The sequence below is a fragment of the Oryctolagus cuniculus genome, chromosome 5 (assembly GCF_051225735.1).
Source record: "Oryctolagus cuniculus isolate XC-2025 breed Fujian yellow rabbit chromosome 5, ASM5122573v1, whole genome shotgun sequence".
Taxonomy (NCBI): domain Eukaryota; kingdom Metazoa; phylum Chordata; class Mammalia; order Lagomorpha; family Leporidae; genus Oryctolagus; species Oryctolagus cuniculus.
The window spans coordinates 57,306,705-57,326,812 of record NC_142871.1 but is presented as its reverse complement, the minus strand read 5'-3'; the positions used below and the strand labels follow the sequence as shown (position 1 = coordinate 57,326,812).

The following is a 20,108-nucleotide window of genomic DNA, read 5'->3' as shown; positions in this document are numbered from 1 at the left end:
AACTCGATGAAGGGCGAGATGGGAGAGGGAGTGGGAGAGGGGAGGGCCGCGGGAGGGAGGGAGGTTGGGAGGAGGGGAGTCACAACAATACGAAAGTTGCACTTTGTAAATTCACATTTATTAAATAAAAAAAAAAAAACTTGTCCTAAGTCACAGATGGATCCCAGTTTCAGTAGTCTTATATTGCCTTGTGTAGCCCCAACAAGCCCAAGCATCACAATTTTTTCCAGTGTCATTTGGCTCAGCAAGAGTTCTTAAACCAGATTTGTACTTAAGAGTGCCCTCAGTTCTCGTCACTGTGCACTTACTCCTCATGTAGGATCTCTGTCCTTAGTGTGCTGTACATTGAGATTTAATGCTATAGCTAGTACTCAAACAATATTTTTCACTTTATGTTTCTGTGTGGGAGCAAACTGTTGAAATCTTTACTTAATGTATGCTAAACTGATCTTCTGTATATAAAGAGAATAGAAAATGAATCTTGATGTGAATGGAAGGGGAGAGGGAGTGGATAAGGGGAGGGTTGTGGGTTGGAGGGACGTTATGGGGGGGAAGCCATTGTAATCCATATTCTGTACTTTGGAAATTTATATTCATTAAATAAAAGTTAAAAAAAAAAAAAAGAGTGCCCTCAGTTCTCTATGATATAAACAAAAATCATCGTGGTGTTCATACCCCTAAATAGGCAGGTTCATTACTTTAAGTTCAACTCATATTCAGTCCTCCCATAGACGTGGGAATCTGTGTTAGGTAATTGCTGGCAAAGGTGCAGCAAGGCAGTAAAGAGGGTGATGGCGAGAGTGAGAAATGCCAAGGGCTGCTCAGGAGGAGTGGACTTGCTTTAGGGAATGGAAGGCAAGGAAAAGTGACTGAGGTCCAGGCAATCTGAGCCCACACGGAGAATGGTGGCCTCACAGTAATTACCACCAGAGTTGTTTGAGAAGGGGAAAAGCCTAGTAACCAGTTTATTGCCTCTCAACTCCAAATGCCTCCTTCATGTCGGTGCAGCAGTACTAGAGTTGAGGTTAAGTATTTCAACTTGGCCAGTGGGAGGGACGTTGAGCTTTGTCAGTGGACGGCCTCTTCTCAGGTTCTGGTGTGCTTTTCTCACCAGGTCCTTGGAGCGCATGTGGCTTTTGGACTCTGGCATCACCAGCTGGTTCTCTAGTCCCTGGCCCTACCAGCATATGAGGATACTTCAGAAACTTCAAGGACCATTTATTTTTGGTGCAAAAAAATGGTTTGAAACCCATCCAGGATTTTTGTAATACACATTTTCCATGGATTTTTGAAGAACCCCTTGTATTCTGGTCAGCAGCACCCAGTGAACCAGTAGCTTTCTCTGCCTGTCCCCCATACCTACTTGCCTCCTTCCACACACACACACACACACACCAGAAGTTCAGGCAGGTTGGTCAAGTTTCTCCCATGAGACATCCTCCCATGAACAGCATTCCCTAGTGCTCCAGCGGGCAAACTTCCAGCAAGTGCTGGGGGGCAGATTTCCAGCCAGTGTTGCCTGTGCAGTGCCCCTGTGCCTTCTCTGCCCTCTAGTGAGTAACGTATGTTCTCCATCTAGAGCCTGATCCCAGCCCTGGACAGGAGAGGCGGACTCTCCTTAGAGACGATCTCAGTCCTAGGGCTGATGCCTGCTCCATACATCAGCTGTACTTACCTGGCAGTGTTACATTACTCCAATCCTGTTAGGATTATTGGTGGTTAAACTCTTTACTTGCAAATTGCAATATGGTCTCTCTCTCTCTCTCTGGATAAGATCCTACTGCAGGGAAATTCTAGTCTCTGTGATCTTTATGGTATTTTCCAAAAGCAATGCTTGGTATACTGAATTGATTTAATTTTTAAAAAAAAAAAAAAGATTTTTACTTACTATTTGAGTAGTAGACTTACAGACAGAGTCAGGGAGAGACAGAGAGAGAGAGAGGTCTCCCATCCGCTGGTTCACTCCCCACATGGCCACAACAGCTGGAGTTGGGCCAATCGGAAGCCAGGAGCTAGGAACTTCTTCTGGGTCTCCCACATGGATGCAGCGGCCCAAGGACTTGGGCCATCTTCTTCTACTGCTTTCCCAGGCTATTGTTGAGAGCTGAATTGGAAGAGAAGCAGCCAGGACACAAACTGGCACCTATCTGGAATGCCAGCACTACAAACAAAGGCTTAGTCTATTATGCTACAGGGCTGGCTCCATGATTTTTTTGTTTTAATGATAGGGCATGGCATTCCTCTTTTTGTTTTTGTTGTTTAATATTTACTTATGTTACTAGAGAGGCAGAGAGAGAGAGAGGGGTCTTCCATCTGCTGGTTCACTCCACAGATGGCCACAATGGCCACAGCTGAGCCAATCCAAGCCAGGAGCCAAAAGCTTCTTCTGGGTCTCCCGGGGAGGTGCAGGGGCCCAAGGACTTGGGCCATCTTCCACTACTTTTCCATGGCCCCATGATTTAAAACTTTTTTAAAAATATTTATTTTGTTTATTTGAAAGACAGAGTTACAGAAAGAGGTAGAGACAGAGAGAGAGAGAGAGAAAGGAAGAGAGAGAAAGAGAGATCTTCCACCTACTGGTTCATTCCCCAAATGGCTGCAATGGCCAGAGCTCAGCCAATCTGAAGCCAGGATCCAGAAGCTTCTTCTGGGTCTCCAACATTAGATTCAGGGACCCAAGGACATGGGCCATCCTCTGTTACTTTCCCAGTAACATTATCAGAGAGCTGGATCAGAAGTGGAGCAGTCCGGACTTGAACTGGTGCCCATATGGGATACCAGCACTGCAGGCCAGGGCTTTAACCCATTGCGTCACTGCACTGGCCCCGATTTAAAACTTTTTTAAAAAATATTTTATTTATTTATTTCAGAGGTAAAGTTACAGACAGTGAGAGGGAGAGACAGAGAGAAAGGTCTTCCTTCCGTTGGTTCACTCCCCAAATGGCCACGACGGCCGGAGCTGTGTTGATCCAAAATCAGGAGCCAGGTGCTTCTTCCTGGTTGTCCAGGTAGGTGCAGGGGCCCAAGGACTTGGACCATCTTCCACTGCCCTCCTGGGCCACAGCAGAGAGCTGGATTGCAAGTGGAGCAGCCAGGACTAGAACCAGCGCCCATCTGGGATGCAGGTGCCGCAGGTGGAGGATTAACCTACTGCGCTATGGCTCCGGCCTCCTATTGACTTTTTAAAAATGAATTTCTAGGAGGTAAATAGTTTGATATTAGTAAAAGATTGACATTGAAAATAATTTCTAATAAATATATAGTTAATAACCATGAACTATATTGCCTACTTATTATCCTTAAAAGCACACTGTTGATTTTGGACCTTAGAGATTTTGCCATGTAGGGAAAGCAAAAGCATTTAAGGGGCTGGCACTGTGTTCTAGCAGGCAAAGCTGCCACCTGTGGTGCTGACATCCCATGTGGGCACCGGTTCAAGACTCAGCTGCTCCACTTCTGATCCAGCTCTCTGCTGTGGCCAGGGAAAGCAGAGGAAGATGGCCCAAGTCCTTGAGCCCCTGCACCCACATGGGAGACCTGGAATAAGCTCCTGGTTTCAGATTGGCACAGCTCCAGCCATTGAGGACATCTGGGAAGTGAACCAGCAGATGGAAGACCACTCTCTCTCTCTCTTTCTCTGCCTCTGCCTCTCTATACCTCTGCCTTTCAGATAAATAAATAAATCCTTTTTTTAAAAAGAGCATTTCATCTCTAATGTCAGCTCTGATTCATTGCAGTGGCTGTCTGGGTCAATAAGGACTTTAAGGTCAGAAAGCAGTGACAAACTGATGTCTCTAGCACAAGTAAAAGAGAAGGAGTGGTGGAAACGCATGGTTCTTTGTCAGCTGCTCTCTAATGCTATGGTTTAACCGTGTGCCCATCATTCATGTATTGGAAAGTTAAGGCCCGTGCAATGGTATTGGAAGGTAGAGGCCTAAGGGGAGCTGATAAGATCGTGATCGTTCTGTGCTTGCAAGTGATTTCACTTTATTGTGGCATCAGGTTCATTGTGGAGAGCTGGACCGATTATAAAAGTGCGTTCAGACTCCCCTTGCTCTCTGCTGCCCTCTGCCGTGAGAAGATGTACCACTAAGGACTTCACATTCTGGACGTCCCAGCCTCCAGAGGCTTGAGCCAAATTCCTCACAAGTTATCTAGTCCTTGGCATTTTGTTGTAGCACCACGAGATGGACTAAAACACCTGCCAAGTTGCACACATTGGTAAACTGAGGCATAGATACAACTTTCCCAAAACAAAGCTATGTACATAAGGTAAAGGCTGAGGCTAGATCCATACTTATTATTTCAAATACACTGCTCTTTACATGTTACTGCTTTAAGTGACTAAAGTGTTTGGAGAAGGTCAGATGAGTGCATACAAGTTTAAGTTGAGTAGAAGAGTTAATCATATGTATATAAAGTTAATTGAAAATAAAGCGTAATAAAAAATAAGAATGGGAACAGGAGAGGGAGGAGGAAGAGGGGTGGGAGGGTGGGTACAGTGGGAAGAATTACCATGTTCCTAAAGTCGTAATTATGAAATGTATGAAGTTTGTATTCTTTAAATAAAAGGTTTCTGGAGGAAAAAACCTTAAGGTGAGGCTATTTACCTTATATAACTATTGGGGCACAGCTGTGCATATTTGGGGAATCAGATTTATTGAGTATCATAGCCACAAACAGACCTGAAATAGATTGGATTTGCAGAGTTTTTGGCCTAGCTAGAGAAAGCACGGTGAAAGAGTCATTAAAATAGAAACCAAAACCATGGCTTTACCATTTACCTGAAGCTATGTCACATGTTAATGTGGATTTTAAACAAATGATATTTCAAAAGGGTCTTCAGCATCAAAGATAAATAGCATGAAAGTTATACCCAAACCTATTACATGTGAAATTAAACTATACAAATACCTGTGCTTGAAAATATCAATTCTGGGGGCTGCTACTGTGGTGTAGTAGGTTAGTCTCCTCCTGCAGTGCTAGCATCCCATACAGGCGTGAGTCCTGCCTGCTCCATTTCTGATCCAGCTCCCTGCTAATGGTCTGGAAAAGCAGTGGAGGATGGTTCAAGTGCTTGGGCCCTTGCAGCCATGTGGGAGACCCAGAGGAAGCTCCTGGCTCCTGGCTTCAGATTGGCCCAGCTCTGGTCCTTTTGGCCATTTGGGGAGTAAACCAGTGGAGGGAAGACCTCTCTCTCTCTCTCTCTCTCTCACTGTATCTTTACCTCACAAATAAATAAATTTTTTTTAAAAAGAAAATATCAATTCTTAAAATTCATTTGCTTGATGGGGAGCATGACAGTGAATAACAGCTTTGATTTTTGATGGTCGAGGGAAGTTTTTCCTGAGCAATACTGTATGTCCACCTCAGGTATTGAAAGCAAGGTTCTTGTCTCACTTTTCTTATTCAGATGCTGATTGGAAAAGACATATCCAGATCCTATGGAGATTAGAAATTCAGCCTTGTAAGCAAGAGTGTAACTTCCTCGGGGCGGGAGGGCTGTTAGCCACCACTGGAGCACCCACGGCTGGCATGTCGTCAGAGGCAACACACGTCTGAGCTTTCCTGCAAGACATCAGAATAGGATTTTTGGCGTGCCTTTCTCACTTAAGGACAGAGAGAGGCTTTCCTGTCTCTTCAAATCAAATACTGAACTTATGGGTTGCCATAAACACAACATCCTTGTATTGCTGTTTGCTAGGTAGGTAAGCTTGGAGAGTCTCTTTTCTTTTACATGTATCTCAGGTAATTAATTTATCCCTTATAACTGAAGTGACCATGGAAAAGTTTTTTTAAGAAACACAAAAGGATGTAGTTAGACATAGAAGAGAGGCTGGAAGCTTCAGTTTATCAATAAAGTCACAAATCTGCAAGCTTAAAAGAGATTAGTTGTAGATTTTAATCATAACTTTGTTCAAACTCATTCCTAATCACAAACTACTGATTGCAAAATGGGACTGGCCAACAATTTTTACCTATTCGGAATCCTGCCTTTGTTTAGAGATATTACTTTATTTGCATTTCTTCAACATTTACAGCAAGACATTCTTAAATTATTAAAGCAAATAATGTAATTGATGAGCCTTCTCTCCTTTATCATCTACTCTACAAAAAGGTTTATTAATAATCACAATCACAACTCTGCACAGTGGTCAAAGATCAAGGAGATTAGGCGCTTACTTTAGTAACAGAAATTGCAGAGCAAGGATCCAAGGCTCCTAATATTCACTAATATTAACTTCACTATATTAGGTTACCATTCCCAGGAATAAATTTCAATTCTCTTTTTATATTGAGTATATTAACTTATTTTACTTTCAGTTAAAACAGGACATCATTCTGATTGCTCTACTTCTGTGTTTTGTGGATATAAATCTCAACAATTAGTGTTACATTATTCTACATGAAAAAAATTGAATCAGAACCCTGAATTTAGCTTCATTAAAAGTGTTTAATCAAACATTGCACTCAAAAGAACCTGTTAATACATGATACTTTACCTGTAAATTGACCATCAAGTGAATATAGAAGAAAATGCCAATAAAAGTTGTGTGGGGGGGGGGGGTGGCGGTAGAGAAGAAAGTAATAAAGAACATATCTGCCATCTTGTGGTGAGATGGAGAAATGCACCAATTGTTGAGTAGCTTCTAAATATTACAAATAGCAATGGTCCTTATTTTCCCTATAATCTACTAAAATTTTGCTTGAAATTATCACTAATAAATTACAGGGGCATTAAGACCATCCTAAATTTGAAATTTTAACAGTTGCCTTGCTAAAATCAGGTCTCGAAAGATTGTTTCTCAGGGGCTGGCATTGTGGCACAGCAGGTAAAGCTGCTGCCTGCAGTGCCAGCACCCCACACGGGCATCGATTTGTGTCCTGGATGCTCCACTTTTGATCCCGTTCTCTGGTAATGGCCTGGCAAAAGGAGTGGAAGATGGCAGGAGTTTGGCCCCTGCCACACACATGGGAGACCTGGATGAATCTCCTGGCTTCAGCCTTGTTCATCTTGTATCAGAGCAGCTAGCACTTATTGAGCATTAATTATGTCTTAGCTCAATCCTCACAACAAATCTATGAGGTAGGGACTTACCTACCTTTTTTCTTTTTTTTTAAGATTTATTTATTTATTTGAAAGGTACAATTGAGAGAGAGAGAGAGAGAGAGAGAGGTCTTCCATCCACTGGTTCCCTCCCCAGATGGCTGCAATGGCCGGGGCTGTGCTGATCCAAAGCCAGGAGCCAGGAGCTTCTTCCGGATCTTCCATGTGGGTGCAGGGGCCCAAGGACTTGGGCCATCTTTCACTGCTTTCCCAGGATATAGCATAGAGCTGGATTGGAAGTGGCATAGCCAGGACTCAAACAGGCTCCCATATGGGATGCCAGCACTGTAGGTGGTGGCTTTACCCACTACACCACAGCACCAGCCCCCACTGGTTCACTTTTCAAATGCCCACAACAGCCCAGTGCTGGGCCAGGCACAAGTCAGGAGCCACCCACTCCAAGTCTCCCATATGGGTGACAGGGACCCAACCACTTGAGCCATCACGTGTTGCCTCCTAGGGTATATATTAGCATGAAGCTGCAATTGGGACTGGAGTCCTGACTGAAACCCAGCTACTCTGATACCAGATGCGTGTGCCCCAAGTGGTGTTTTAACTGCTACACAAAACACTATTTTTCTTTCTTTTTACACAAAAAAATGTCATATGTCCCACATCTTCCTTGTTTCTTCATACTGAATGAAGCATGTCTTTTTTTTTTAATATTTATTTACTTATTTGAAAGAGTTACACAGAGAGAGGAGGGGCAGAGAGAGAAAGAGAGGTCTTCCATCCAATGGTTCACTGCCCAATGGGCTGCAATGGCCAGAACTGCACTGATCCGAAGCCAGGAGCCAGGAGCTTCTTCCAGGTCTCCCACGCAGGTGCAGGGGCCCAAGGACTTGGGCCATCTTGTATTGCTATCCCAGGCCATAGCAGAGGGCTGGATCGGAAGTGGAGCAGCCAGGTCTCGAACCGGCGCCCATATGGGCTGCCAGTGCTTCAGGCCAGGGCGTTAACCCACTGCGCCACAGCACCAGCCTCATGAAGCAGGTCTTGACAATCTTTCCATTCCTTCATACTTACTATGCCTACACAGTATATATATATATGTATACATATATATGCATATATATGTATACATATATATGCATATATATGTATATATTTGTAAGTAGCACTGAACTCAGCCTTAACAGCAGGTGTGGGGAAAGTCTGGCCCTTAGGCCATAAAACGCCAGCAACATCTTTTGATCTGGCCCTACCAATGCCTCTGCAGGTTGCACTTTAAATTCAATATATCTAGGAGCTTTTCTCATAGTAAATTAAAACATAAATGTATATTAAGCGAATCACAATAATACCATGAATTTTGAGGGACAAGGAGGGATCATTATGGGACAGACAGGACAGAGTACATGACAGGACAGACACCTATGCTCACTGCCCACGGCCTGCCTGTACTGCGGTGACCCAGAGGACAGGCAGCGTCAGGCCGGCTAGGAGTACAGGTTTTGTAAAAGCGTTCACACGCTGTGGCGGAACTATGGCAATCCCACAGTGATCAGACAGACTGCGGTGATTCTCTGTGATGCTGAAGAACTTGCTTCCAGGTTCCTCAACTACATTGTCAACTTCTTTGCCAACAGATGATAGCTCCATTCCAGCCTTTCTCCACGTGCTCATGAGTGACCATCCTCACAAACACTGATTTCAGAGGAAGATCAAGTTATACTGCACAGAGAAGACCTCAAGTCAATGATACGAATGTTGGATGTGTTCCAGATCCAAAATGCAGGGCTAGAAGAGCAATCGAAGCAAAAATAATTGCAATGCAGGCAATATACATTCAGGATACTCATCAAGATTTAAGTGGTATGACATCCTATACACGGCAACTACAAAGAAAAGCTGGAGCCAAGTGTGGCTCTTTCCGAGAGAAGTGGACAGATGATGTTTTTGTTCTTGTTGAAGTCAAAGGCAAAGCCGTGTGCCTAGCTTGTGGTGATGTGCTAGCACTCATGAAAAAGCCAATCTGGAAAAAAGACACTAAGATGGCGGAATAGGGAGGGAGCTCACTGCTCTAGCCTGGGGGAAGATAGTTTAAAAACTGTGGAGAGAGTGCAATCTCAGGGAAGAGTTGAGGACAAAATGGCAGAGGAAACGCCACACAAATTAGAAGGACACTGTAGATCTATGAGGAGGGTGTGGACATGCACAACTCGGGACCTTAGCACCAGCTTTGGCGAGTGAGGTGAGACCAGATGGCAGCAGCCCAAACCACTGGTGATAAAGCTGCTGGAAGGGACTGGCGTTGAGTCTGGCTTAGAGCCCTGTGGGGGACAGTGTACCTGCCAACCTAGAGGAGCAAAAAGGGGGCCTCATTTCCCTCTTCCTGTCTACGAGAGGGCTGGCACCATTTTGGACATATGTAACAGCTGCACCAGCTTGTGTACGCACACCCAGCAACCAGCCGAGTGGAGAGGCCTGAGTCTGGCTGCAAAAATTGACAGGGGACTGGGTGCTCGTGACTCTGGGACAGCTGTGCACTGAGACTGTGGAAACCTTGGCTGCGTGGGAGGGTGCAGGTGTGGGTGGCTCCACATGCTGGAGGCTCCCTGATATCTGGTGAGAGTCATGTTAGTAAAATGGTGCAGTCTTATTTATGGCATGATCTATGCTATGCCCTGGACACCATCCTAGGCTCTAGCCCCACTGCCATTGCTGGAAGCCAGCTGACCCCATGGCTCAACCACCAGTGTCAGCTCCACCCTCATCCTAATGGGATTCCATGATCCTACTTCCTTGCCCGCCTTCCGCCAAAGTTTTAAGAGGACCCGTTCTTGAACATGGCTCGCTCACTCTCTCCTGATCTCTGTCTCTTGATCTCTCTCTCTCTTACATTCTCCTTTTCCCTCTTTTCCTTCTTTGCCCCTCCCCTCCAGTCTGCCAGGTTTCCCCAGTAAGCCCATTCCCTTACTCCGGTGTTTGGTGTGTTCTGTGGTGGCCTTACAGGTCATTGCTATGGGATCTGTGTTCACATGGAGGGCTGCAAGGATCCTTTGTGTGATTCTTGTGGCAGTGGGAACAAATATTATACCCATTGGGGCTGGTGACCAGGCATTGGTCTCCTTGAGGAGAGGAGGTGAGCATGAGACTACACCAACAGAGCAGATTAATCCTCCCCTCTGATGCAGAGCGCAGTTTACCCTGCTTAATTGGGGAGTCACCTTGGACACTCCCTTCACCCTGGAACACTGATCGGAGCTCCCCAGCTACACCCAACACATGCCTCAAAGTACTCACTGGAACAGCAGACACTCCACTAATCCACACAGGCATAGTCCAAGGAAAAACCCATCACGCAGGGAAAAAAAAACCAACAACTATCTCCACAAATGCCTAAAATAGATGCAGCAACTCAAGAAACAAGAATAAAGAAGACAACATGACACCTCCAAAGGAACACAACACTTAAATACTAGATTGTGAAGAGGATGAAGAAATGTTGGAAACAGAATTCAAAAAATTGATTGTAGGATTACTTAGAAATAATCAAAGTAAATCTACATATTAAAGAAATCCATACATGACATAAATGAACATTTTCCCATGAAATTGAGTTTTAACAGAAATCAAAATGAAATATTAGAAATGAAGAATTCGGCCGGCGCCGCAGCTCACTTGGCTAATCCTCCTCCTGCGGCGCCGGCACACGGGTTCTAGTCCCAGTCAGGGCGCCAGATTCTGTGCCGGTTGCCCCTCTTCCAGTCCAGCTCTCTGCTGTGGCCAGGGAGTGCAGTGGAGGATGGCCCAAGTGCTTGGGCCCTGCACCCGCTTGGGAGACCAGGAGAAGCATCTGGCTCTTGGCTTCAGATGGGCGCAGCGCGCCGGCTGTGGCGACCATTTGCGGGATGAACCAACGGAAGGGAAGACCTTTCTCTCTGTCTCTCTCTCTCTCACTGTCCACTCTGCCTGTCCAAAAAAAAAAAAAAAAGAGAGAGAGAGAAATGAAGAATTCAATAGATCAAATAAAAAATGCAGTAGAAAGTATTAACGATAGACTTGGTGAGGCAGAAGAAAGAACACTTGAGTTAAATGACAAATCTCTGGAATTTTTACAGTCAGATAAAGAAAAAAAGAAGAAATTAGAAAACTAAAAAACAGTGTTGGAGATCTATGGGATACTATCAAATGGCCCAACATATAGTTCTTAGGAATTCCTGAAGCATGGAGAGAATGGATTAGAAGGCCTTTTTAATGAAATAATTATAGAAAATTTGGAGAAATAAAGGGATGTACAGGTACAGGAAGCACAAAGAACTCCTGATAGACATGACCATAAAAGATCTTCACCATGACACATTGTAGTCAAACTCTCCACAGTAAAACATAAAGAAAAGATTCTAAAATGTGCACGAGAGAAATGCCAGATTACTATCAGAGGATCTCCAATTAAACTCACAGCAGACTACAGAAACCCTACAGGCTAAGAGAGAAGAAGGGTGAGATATTTTCCAAATCTTAAGAGAAAAAACCTGTCAACCAAGAATACTGTACCCTACAAAGCTCTCATTTATGAATGAAGGTGAAACAATGACCTTCCATAACAGAAATTGAAAGAATTTGTCACCACTCGCCCAGCCTTACAAAAGACACTTATGGATGTGCTACACACAGAAACAAAGAAACGTGGCCATCACTATGAAAGAAGGTGAAGGCAGAAAATCTCCCAGTAAAAGTGCAAAGCAAATCCAAAGTAAACAATAGGAACATTCATAGACAAACAGCAGGGAAATTGAACTTCCTGTGGTTTATCTTCTGTAGTTCCTTAGATTTCAGAATCTCCCGTTACTGGGGATCTAACCACATATTAAGGCGATCTGTTTTTGAACCTTTTTAAAAAGAAGACATTGATTATATTGGAACTTTTTTTTTTTCCCCTTCTCTTGTTACATACATTTGTGTAATTACAGTGCTAAGTCTTAGTTCTTATGTCTTTGGGCAGAAGAGTGTATCAGTTATTTTAAATGAATTTTTCCCTGTCTTTGAAAAAAAAAAAAAAAGCAAATCTGGAACAACATGACAGCTCAAGACATGCCAAATTCAATGAATTGGGAAGCCAAATGCATCTGGATAAAATCAATGCTCTTCACCGGAGTTTGGAATCCCAACAGCCACTCTCACTGGACCTCACTGTGACACAGACATTATTCAGAGGAGTTATGTAGCAAGCGAGCTAACTGCAAAGCCGAGACTCCAGGGCGAGGGAGAGTTTGTGAAAGACATGGTGGCTGCTGTGGAGCTGTTAGCATCAAAGAAAAATTGTTTCCGAATGGAGTGCTTGTCTCAGAGAATTGTCTCAGATTAGGCTACTAACTTAGCACAAGATGTTGAAAAAAACTGCAGAGTTCCAATTTTTCTCTGGCTTGTGACAAGACAATGAACATAACAAATACAGTCCAAACTGGCCATTTTCATTTATGGGATAGCGCAGAGTTGATATGCGAGAGGAGCTGCTGTCACTGGAAGCCATAGAGGGCACAAGAGGTGAGGACTTGTTTGAGACATTATTTATCAATGACAAGACTTAACATTTGAAGAATGGCCTCATTACAAATGGAGCTCCAGCCATCACTGCCTTGCAAAAAGGGTTAATTCCATCTACCAAGAAATAACTAAATTGGGGTCAGCAGTGTGGCGTAGTGGGTAAAACTGGCTCCTGTGGCACCAGCATCCTTTATGGGCACCAGTTCTAGTCCCATTTGCTCCACTTCCAATCCAGCTCCCTGCTAATGTGCCTGGGGAAGTAGTGGAACATAGCCCAAGTGCCTGGGCCCCTACACCCACATGGGAGATCCAGAAGTTGTTCCTGGCTCCCAGCTTTGGATCTGCCCAGTTCCTGCTGTTGCAGCCACTCACCCTCTCTCTGTAAACCTGCCTTTCAAATAAATCAGTTTTTAAAAGAAAATAACTTAATTGTCTCAGTCAAGACCCAATTGATTATACACTACTGAAGTCTGTGTGCAGAGACAGCTAGTACAGCTCAGTGATGTGATGCCATATACACATTTTGTCAAAAGCAGAGGGTTTAACGGCCACCAGTTTGAGTTAGTGCATCATCTTCACTCTGAGTTTGGTGATTTTGCTTATCACCATCAAGTATGGTGGTTGAGTCTTGGGAGAGGGCTCAAAAGGTTTGACAAACTTCTGGGTGAGGTCAAAGCACTTCATGGTGATGAAGGAAAAACATTGACAGGGAACACACAGCAAGTGGCTGTGTGATCTGGCATTCATGGTGGAGATGACCAAGTACCCCTCAGAGCTGAATGTCAAGCTGCAGGGCCCCATACAGCTTTGCAGCTCTCTGCTTTCAAACACCAAGTCATCTGAAGCTAAACTGAAGTCGTGGAAAGTGCACCTCGAAAGGAGTAACACAGTGCATTTCCCCACCCTGGAAGGACTAAAGCCTTCTAGGACACTTGAATATGCTGGTGAGCGTGGGGAACTGGTTGAGGCATTTAATTAGACTCAAGGACAAGATAAATAAACAAATTGACCATTTTTGCTACACCATTCAATGTGGAACCAGCTGAGGTGCCTGAGAACCTGCAAGACAAGATCATTCAGCTGCAAAGTGATGAGCTGGAAGCTAGGTACAACAACCTCCCTCTGCTTCGTTTCTGTAAACCTTACATAAGCAGTGATGTGTTTCCTACTTTGAGGAAACCTGCATTGAAATACTCATCTGTGTTTGGAACAACTTAACTGCTGCGAGCAGTTCCTTTTCAAAACTTATCATCCAAAGTGCAGACTGTGCTCCAGCCTGGCTGATGCAAACATGGATGGAAAAGTAGTTATCAGTAGCGACATCTTCAACAGCTAACAGCACACGCCTCACCAAAGAAGTTCCAGCCATCACATGGATGAATTTATTGTTTGATCAAATACTGCAGGCAAATTTTTAAGTTGGTAATTTTGTATGGCCAATGAATGTTATAAATATTCAAATGCTGCTTGGCTGAAAAAGGTTTCCCAACCTTGCTTTAAAATAAAATATTGTCTTAATCTTATAACATGTTGCATAATGAAGTCTTCTGAAGGCTGTCTGCACATAAATTGTTATTTTTCTCAAAATACAACTTGCAGATTGTAATTTTGATACAGAAATGGCAAATTAAGCTCCAGGCTGTACTGACACACCGACATAAGGAGTTTCCTGGCTTTTGCCAAGAGTTTGTTGAAATCTTTTAAATCTAATGTCTACCTCTAGACTTAATTTGCATTTTCTAAGGTAAAGATCTTTTCATATTAAAGATTTGCATGTTTATCAGTTAATATCTTCCATGATTTTTAAAATTGATTTTCTCTATTGACCTGGATATGTTGCAATGCTGTTTTCCATACTCCCTTTTATCTTGTCTTGGAAGTTGGGTTTTTCTTTTTTTTTTTTAAAGATTCGAGGGGCTGGTGCTGTGCCGTAGCAGGTAAAGCTGCTACCTGCAGTGCTGGCTTCCCATATGGGCGCTGATTCGAATCCTGGCTGCTCCACTTCCTACCCAGCTCTCTGCTATGGCCTGGGGAAAATGGCCCAAGTCCTTGGGCCCCTGCACCCACATGGGAGACCCGGAAGAAGCTCCAGCTGTTGCAGCCATCTGGGGAGTGAACCAATGGATGGAAGACCTCTCTCTGCCTCTCCTTCTCTGTGTAACTCTTTCAAGTAAAATAAATAAATCTTAAAAAAAAAAAAAAACTCATTTGAAAGGTAGAGTAATAGAGAGATCTCCCATCCACTGGTTCACTCCCCAAATGACCTCAACTGGCCAAGCCAAATTCAGGACCCTGGAACTCCATATGGGTCTCCCACATGGGTAGCAGAGACCCAAGTACTTGGGCCACATTCGCTGCTTTCTAAGTATTTGTAGGGAGCTGGATTGGAAGCAGAACAGCTGGGATTCCAACTCGCCCTCTGCTATGGGATGCCACCATCACAGGCAGCGGTTTAATGTGCTGCACCACATCCATCTCTTGGCTTAGAAATTTTTGTTGGTCTGCCCAACACTTGCTGTCTCCAAGTGTACCACTTCCTTTATAGTTTGGGCCTGGTCACACTCAGGTCTTCCCCACTTCAACTACTTTTAAAAACCTCTTAGAAGTTTTAGTAGTTAACAGTTTCATCTTTGTTTTCCAATTTAAATCATGTTCATTTGGTAGAAGATAAAAACTGTATTTTACCCATTTGGTTATCCATTACGCCAGTATCACTTGTGCAATGATCTTCCCTCATAAATTTCAAGTGCCATATGTATACTGTATAAAATCTCTAATGTGTTAGGGCACTTACCTGGACACTCTACGGTAACACATGGGTATCACCTATTGTGCCTCAGTGGGCTCAGGTAGTTGGGTTGTTGCCACCACAAGGGAGACTTGCACTGAGTCAGGGCACCTGGGTCAGCCCCAGCATCCCAGGAGTTTGGGGAATGAACTGCTCGATGGGAACTCTCTTTCTCTCAAATAAACTTTACTTTTTAAATCCATGTAGCTTTTTCATATGTATCTTCCAAGAAATTTGGAAAGTACCCTTCTCTGTAAGTTATTGGTTTCTGTTTAATACTGTACCAAATTATCTGCCTGAAACTGCTTGTTTCTAATTTTCTTCTGACATGTTATAAAGGATGTTTTTACTTTACAAGTAAGAAATGTACCCAAGGAGATTAATTACCATATTAGACAATTTTAGTATGTCCACATAATGGGACATAATATTTAGAAATTAAGATGAACCAGGGCTGCCACTGTGGCGTAGCAGGTAAAGCTGCTGCCTGCAGTGCTGGCATCCCATATGGGTGCCAGTTCGAGACTCGGCTGCTCCACTTCTGAGCCAGCTCTCTGCTATGACCTGGAAAAGCAGAAGATGGCCCAAGTTCTTGGGCCCCTGCACCTGCACGGGAGAACCGGAGGAAGCTCCTGGCTTTGGACTGGTGCAGCTCTGCCACTGCGGCCACCTGGGGAGTGAACCGTGGGTAGAAGACCTCTCTCTGCCTCTCCTTCTCTCTGTGTAACTCTTTCAAATAAATAAATCTTTTTTTTTTTAAAAAAAAAAAGATGGAACTAAACATGTGTCAAAACAGATTATAAAACTGAAGGACAATGGAAAGCTACAGAAGTATACATATGTGATAACTTTTTTCACAAACACTAAATACATTTCATTATTCTAATGGGCTGAGTTAGTTTCTCTTGTAATAAAGGTTTATCGATTGCTAATATGTAGTGAAATGGTTAAAACATGGCTAGGATGTCAACCACTTTCAGAAGAGTGGTTCTTTCTGAAAAGCAGACAGGGAATTATACATGGCAAAGTGCATAGGAGAGGGCAAAACTCTGGTTGCGGGCAACATGGACACAGTGAAACATCTGCAATCTGGTTGCATACTCATTTTTATCTCAAAACAATTGATTTGGACCAGGAAAAAGGAAAAAGCCAAAGGATTATGCCAAGTTCCTAAAATGTAGAAACTACCTTAACTGTCTGCTTCCTACCACTAGAATGTAATATGTAACGAGTTATTTCTCCTTATGTTCAATTGTATTCCCAAAATTCTAAAATGGGTACACATTCAGTTAAATAAAAAAAATTAGATTTTGCCTAAATAGGATGTTTTATTTTGACTTTTTTGAAAGGCAGAGCTTTTACAGAGGGAGGGAGAGGTCTCCCATTTGCTGTTTCACTCCCCAAATGGTCAAAAGGTCTAGGGCTGGGCCAGGCCAAAGTCGAGAGCTAGGAGCTTCTTCCAGGTCTTCCATGTGGGTGCAGATGTCCCAGTGCTTAGGCCATCCTCTACTAAATTCCCAGGCACATACGCAGGGAGCTGGATCTTAAGTAGAGCAGCTAGGATTCGAACAGATGCCCACATTGGTTCATTTGTAAAGAAACAATAAGGAGCAGGCACTGTGGTGGCAAAGAGGGTCAAGTCACTGCCTGTGGTGTCAGTACCCCATATATGAGCACCTGTTCCAGTCCTAGCTGCTCCACTTTTCATCCAGCTCCCTGCTAACATGCCTGGAAAAACAGCAAATGATGACCCAAGTACTTGGACCCTGCCCCTCATGTAGGAAATCTGGATGGAGTTCCAAGCTCCTGGCTTCACCTGTCCCAGCCTTGGCTGTTGTAGCTATTTGGGGAATGACTAGTGGACAGAATCTCACAGCATTCAGCATACACATACAGGATATTGTGTGCAACCCTGAGGGGACAACAGGTGCTTAGCCCTAACCACACTTGAGAAATAGAAACTGCGTGAGAAAGCTTTTGACATTTTTGAAACAGATACTAAAGCAGAGGGCTTTTGCTAACCTTGGGAAATAAAAAGCTAAATGGGGAAGCAGGCAGAAAAATAACAATGTAAAGGAAAAATAAAACTTTAGGCATCCTATGGAAGACTGTGACCCATAGTACACAGCCAATGAGGAACTGGAGGAGGGACTTACACAGTTGGAATAAATACTTCAGATTCCTTGCCCCAGCTGTGCCTACTGACCACTGACCTTGAAAGGTTGCTGACTTCATGGGTCTGAGTCCATCCTCTGATGGTTTGGTCATCTCTGGTGGGTTTATTTCTCACATTGGTACTTGATGTGGGTGGTAAAAGACTTACATGTTGACTCATCACAGAAGCCAAGTTTCTTTTCCTGATTTTTTTTTTTTACATTTCAATATTTCTACTTCCAATTTTTGGTAATCATTGTTTCAGCTCAAAGAAAACTTCTGTACTTCAGTTGCTCAGTTTGCATTAATTTCATAGATAAATTGTAACAAGGTCTCAGTCTTCATTGATATTGACTGGTTAAGTTACAGAGGGCAAAGTGGTTAAAGTTGTTAATGAAACAACAGATATCATTAAAGCTACAATTATCTTTCACCTCTAGTGTGTTCTAATTCTACAGAAGTGATGTCATTAGCCTCTGAAATAAATTTCATATTATAATAAACAGGCAATACACCATCCAAGTACAATTTTTTAATAAAGGTAATTACAAAAGATGGAAAATCAGCTCAGAAAGGCCAATTACTTCTTTAATAGATCAGCTTTTTGACATAATAACTCACATCAATTTTAAATACTATCACATAAAGCATGGTGGAGAAAAGAAATTTTGCTTCATAATTAGAAAAACTCACAATAAAACTTGCCAAGAAAAACAAAAACAAAAAAAGCCATTTTGAAAATAAATACAGTCCATGCCAAAGTAGTATAAAATGAAGCCAGAAGTCCTCAAAAAGAAAACATTTTTCTTCCCCAGTATTTTTTCTTTTTAAATGGTTTCTTGAAATTGATGACTTTCAAATTCAAGGGTTGCTGAGCTGTTCTGATTTGGCTCTGTTGAAAGAGGAAAGGTGAATATTAAAAACAGAACACTCTTGGTTTGAATGCACTGACCAATAATTCTGATTCAGGTCCTGTAGGTTCATGCCAAAAAATACACTCATTGACAAAGCTTTAGATGTTTTGAGACTAACCACTTCCATAATCTCTCTAGTTGTTTTACAATCTATTTCAAGCTGTCTTGCAAAGTTAGCAGAAATTATGTGTGACCACATATCTGCATACTTTCTGACAATAAAATCCTGAATTATATTTTCATTCAAAACTTGTTTTATATTGGCTCAATGTTTCTTAAATTTATGTATTGCATAACACTAAAATACAGAAATAAGAGCACCATGAGGCCGGCGCCGCAGCTCACTAGGCTAATCCTCCGCCTTGAGGCGCCGGCACACCGGGTTCTAGTCCCGGGCGGTCAGGGCACCAGATTCTGTCCCAGTTGCCCCTCTTCTAGGCCAGCTCTCTGCTGTGGCCAGGGAGTGCAGTGGAGGATGGCCCAAGTGCTTGGGCCCTGCACCCCATGGGAAACCAGGAGAAGCACCTGGCTCCTGGCTTCAGATCAGTGCGGTGCGCCGGCCACAGCACGCCGGCCGCAGCGCGCTGGCCGCGGTGGCCATTGGAGGGTGAACCAACGGCAAAGGAAGACCTTTCTCTCTGTCTCTCTTTCTCACTGTCCACTCTGCCTGTCAAAACAAAACAAAACAAAACAAAACAAAACACCATGAAAACCATGAGCGCACATTTAAAGAAAGAGTTTCAAACTGATTTATTATCTAATTACAATATGCAGTAATTCTATGTAGTTTTTAAAAGCAAGCTACTTAACAGATGAGTAGTAAACCAATGACAAAAACCAATGAGTAAGACGGCACAAGTCTCATGCATTAAGACAGACTGAAATTTAGAATATCTCAGACAATGTTCTCAGATTTAGTTAAGTACTTCTCAGTACAGATACCAATAAAGAAACACACCCCAAGGAAATATATTTTTTAATATATAACAATTAATTGACAAGGAATATCATTTACCCTTTGGTATCTGTTTTTTCACCACTGCTATCCTTGGATTTATCTTCTTCCTTAACATCTAGAAACAAAGATTAGGAAAAGATCAAAATCTATTTTGAAATATAATTCAGTATATAAGTTTTATTTCAGGTATTATACTAAATGGTAGATGTTTAAGCTTTAACCTAACAGTCACTGCCCTTTTTGAGCCTTATCACAGCCAGGATAGGGACTTCAAAGGAAAATGCAGCACTGTGGCAGGTGAGGAACGGCTACCACAGAAGTGACATCTGAAGCTGTCCTGATGAATGTAGTTTTGGTAGATAAAAAGGGAAGGGAAACATCTTGAATAGACGAAGAAAAAAACTCCAAAGTTTTAAGGACTCTGAGCTAAGAAGAAATTGGCAGGATGGAAGGAGAAACCCTACTGCGGCTAGAGCACTATGAGAAATGGAGAGTAGATGACACAACCAGAGGCTGCTGCCACCTTTAGTTTTGTTCTTTTCTTCTTTTTTAAGATTTACTTATTTATGTATTTGAAAGGCATAGAGAGAGGCAGAGATATCTTCCACCTGTTGCTAGTTTGCTCCCCAAATTCCCACAACAGCTAGGGATGGGCCAGGCCATAGACAGGTATCAGGAACTCTCTCATGTGGGTGG

The 20,108-nt window shown here is 43.0% G+C and overlaps 1 gene across 1 annotated transcript; it reads right to left on the bottom strand.

The window, feature by feature from the left end:
• Positions 1-18,058: 18,058 nt before the first annotated feature.
• LOC100008602 (interferon gamma) lies at positions 18,059-19,506 on the bottom strand (the record flags this gene model as incomplete). The annotated part of the gene is given in 2 exon segments (NM_001081991.1): positions 18,059-18,432; positions 19,470-19,506. The product of NM_001081991.1 is annotated as an interferon gamma (mRNA).
• Positions 19,507-20,108: the final 602 nt, after the last annotated feature.